The sequence below is a fragment of the Palaemon carinicauda genome, chromosome 18 (genome assembly GCF_036898095.1).
Source record: "Palaemon carinicauda isolate YSFRI2023 chromosome 18, ASM3689809v2, whole genome shotgun sequence".
Taxonomy (NCBI): domain Eukaryota; kingdom Metazoa; phylum Arthropoda; class Malacostraca; order Decapoda; family Palaemonidae; genus Palaemon; species Palaemon carinicauda.
Genome location: NC_090742.1, coordinates 63,695,767 through 63,700,162, shown reverse-complemented (window position 1 = coordinate 63,700,162; position 4,396 = coordinate 63,695,767).

Sequence of the window (4,396 nt, the reverse complement as noted above, 5' to 3'; positions counted from 1 at the left end):
TAATTTCTATGTCATATCAGATTTCTTTTATTAATAAGGATAGATTTTATGATGTCATATCAGGTTTTTTTTTTTTATTAATAATGATAATTTCTATGTCATATCAAATTTCTTTTATTAATAATGATAATTTTTATGATGTCACATCAGACTTTTTTTTATTAATAATGATTTTTTTATGATGTAGATTTATTTGATTATTAATCATATTTTTTATGATATCATAGATTTCTCTTATTAATAATGATAGTATTTTCGTGATGTCACTACAAATTTCTTTCATTAAGACTGGCATCCACGTAACCAACACCTCTCATTTAGCATGACATCATACTATTTTAAAAGAAAAGAGGACTCCTCCTTCGAAAACATCCTTTGACACCCATTACTATGCAAGGGGGCTGGGTCGTCTAGGTTAAGTCAGGTGATTTCACCCTGGGAAAAAAAAAAAAAAAAAAAAATCTAGGTGAGGCTGTGCATGAATCACCTGGTGGTTCCTCGCTGTATAAATTCGTTTGCCTGGACACTTTGTGTTTACGTGTTGTTGTTCTGGGGAGAGATAAGAGATAAAAAGGTTTCCATTAATCATGGAGGAAATGAGGTGTTTTGTTGTTGTTGATGGGGACTTTGATCTTGGAGGTGATTTTTTGCAAAAACGATTTTTTTTTCGATTTTTTTTATTAAATTTATATATTATTGATTTTACTGAAACGATTTTATTTTTTTATTTTTAATCTATATGTTATTTATTGGTTTATATGTTTATCAATTTATGTAATTTATATAGATGCGTATTTTTATAAATTGTATATAATTTATTGTTTTTTTTTTATTTATTCATTTATATAACTATATAGAGGCGTATTTTCATAAATTTGTGTATTATTTATTAGTTTATTTATTTATTCATTTATATAACTTTATAGATGCGTTTTTTTATAAATTTGTATATTATTTATTGGTTTATTTATTTATAAATATAACTTATATAGATGCGTATTTTCATAAATTAGTATATTATTTATTGGTTTATATGTTTATTCGTTTATGTAACATATATAGATGCGTATTTTTATACATATGAATATTATTTATTAATTTATTTATTAATTTATTTAACTATAAATGAGTATTTTTATAAATTTGTATATTATTTATTGGTTTATTTTTTTATTCATTTATATAAATTTATAAATGCGTATTTTTATAAATGTGTATATGATTTATTGGTTCATTTCCGTAATATCCTAATTGTTATTTTCATCTATATATTTTTTTTTTTACAATTACTTTCTTTATATTTTTATGAGTTTATATATTTATTGGTTTATTTATTTATAGATCTATATAGATACAGAGGAGGTTCATTTGTGTAATATTCTGTTTTGACGCTGTTACTGTTTTTAGAATGATATATTGTTAATTTATTCTCATCATTTATTTATTTCCTTATTTCCTTTCCTCACTGGGTTATTTTTCCATGTTGGACCCTTGGGCTTATAGCATCTTGCTTTTCCTACTAGGGTTGTAGCTTGGCTAGTAATAATAATAATAATAATAATAATAATAATAATAATGATAATTTTTTATTTTAATTATATTCCTTAGAAGATTAGTTAATAAATAGTTCTTACGAGTTGTTACTTGAGAATATGAAGGTATTAAAAATGGCGAAAATTATAATAAAATTAATAATCATGATAATGATATCTGAAATCAAATCTCATTGTTTAGCTGAATATTATTTTATCACGAAACTATCATAGAGAGAATATTCTGTATAATGCCATGCAAAAAATATGATTTATTTTTAGTTAAAAAATATTATTTTATCCTGGAACTATCATAGAGAGAATATTCTGTATAATGCCAGGAAAAAATATGATTTATTTGTAGTTAAAATATATTTAGGGTGAATGTCGTAGTGACTGATGTGTAGTTTTTCTCTGGAGCCACCCCTGTTTGGTGAAACAATTTCGGGAATGTGTATACGCATATTATATGCTCCTGGGTATATGCGTATTGAGAACACGCCGTTCGGAAATAAGATATTAAATATCTTTTTTTTTAGTTAGTCTTTATAACATTTCATGTAATTATTACACAATCTATAAAGCTTAATTATGATTTTTTTTTTTAAATTCGTTATGAAATGTTGAATGTATGAAAGCTTACCATTTTTTCAACCACCATTTCTTGTGAACAGTGTGTACGTATGTAGAATGGTTGGGTTAAAATGTTTTTATTTTAATTTTTCATTAGTTCTCTTAGTTTATTTTATCCTTGTTCCCTTTCCTCACTGGGCTATTTTCCCTGTTGGAGCACTTGTGCTTATAGCATCCTACTTTTCTAGCTAGGGTTGTAGCTTAGCTTGTAATAATAATAATAATAATAATAATAATAATAATAATATGCGTACTACCGTGTTTGGCTCATCGCAAAGTTTATATATAAGGTGTTGTCACCTAAACACATGTGTATGTCCCTCTAGCTCTAGGATTGTGCGGTTATATATATGTGTATCTTGCCCACGTTTGGGCATGTGTATCCCCAAACTGAGTATGTATGTGTAAGAGAGGCAGATTGTCCCGCAAATCGTGTGTCCTTAGAATAAACAGGTGTGTCTCTCTGCCAGGTGGAATAAAACTCCTGATTTAACGACTCTTGTCTGAGCTCGACGCTTGGAATAAGACACATCTTGATTAGGAAAACAATAGACGATTTCCTTTTTTTTTTTTAATTTACTTATTATAGTTTTCTTATATTGAAATTGGAACGTTGGAGAGAGAGAGAGAGAGAGAGAGAGAGAGAGAGAGAGAGAGAGAGAGAGAGAGAGAGAGAGAGAGAGAGAGAGAGAGTGAGTTATACTGTTTTGAAAAGGGAAACGACGATTTCCTTTTTATTAAATTTTCGTTATATGGTTACTTATATCGAAATTGGAACCTTGGGGATAATTTGGAATGGAAAGCTGAGAGAGAGAGAGAGAGAGAGAGAGAGAGAGAGAGAGAGAGAGAGAGAGAGAGAGAGAGAGAATTATACTGTCACCTCCGGGAGTAAATCTTAGTCACTTCCATATATGATTTGAAGTTTTCATCACGGCTAAATGATGTATTTAAAAGTATGGGCCTTTATGGCCAGCTCTTCATCAATTATGGGCGTCATGTGATGAGCATAATTAATAGGGCTTGTGGTCCATAATGACCTTAGCAAGGTCATGCTCTGTAGGGTAAGCGAGGAATTATTAGTGAATACCTTCAAGGCTTGACTTATGAAGAAAAGAGATGTGTGGAATTATTTTTCGTACCAGGAGAACGATAAACTTTTGAAAGCTTTACCCTAAGATTCTCTCTCTCTCTCTCTCTCTCTCTCTCTCTCTCTCTCTCTCCTCTCTCTCTCTCTCTCTCTCTCTCTCTCTCTCTCAAGAATTAGTTAGAGAAGATAATAAATACTCTAAAAGAGCAAATAGATTCTCCGCGGATGGACTAAAATGTCTTCGAGACATCCAAAATCCTTGTAAGTCTCTCTCTCTCTCTCTCTCTCTCTCTCTCTCTCTCTCTCTCTCTCTCTCTCTCTCTCTCTCTCTCTATATATATATATATATATATATATATATATATATATATATATATATATATATATATATATATCTCAAGAATTAGTCAAGATAATAGAAATTATAAACGTTTAAACTAATTCGCTCTACACAAGAGCAAAAGGATTCTCCAAGGATGGACTAATGTCTTTGAGACATCCAAAATCCTTGTAAGTCTCTCTCTCTCTCTCTCTCTCTCTCTCTCTCTCTCTCTCAGTGACTGGCTTCGTTATTACACATCCAAACCCCTGACTACGTTTTGGGCATCTCGCCAGGCGAGGATAAACTCCCCGATAAATGCCCCGAATGCCCTGCCAATTTCGAATGCCATTTCTTTTTGCTCTTTAATAATTTACCCTGTTGTTGCCACGATTTTGTGCCCGGTGCAGCATTCCTCCATTACCTTACTTGGCCCGGGTTGTAGCTTGGGCTATCGAAGACAACGACGCGAAGGAGTGGCGAGAGATGGATCTTTATAGATCTTTCTGTAGGTCTTGGTTTAACCCGTCGGAGGTTGGAGAGAATACGCGATGAGGTTTGATAGTCCAGAGGGTAATTAGTCTTCGAGACGTCCCTACATCTAAATCATTTGTGTGTCTCGTAGGGGATGGGTGTTAATGACGTCACAGATAGTGTTTGATGACTTTTGGAATCTTTACGTAATATTATTATTATTGTTGTTATTATTATTATTATTGTTATTATTATTATGATTTATTATTATTATTATTATTATTATTATTATTATTATTATTATTATTATTATTATTATTAAAATTATTATTATTATTATTGTTTTTTATT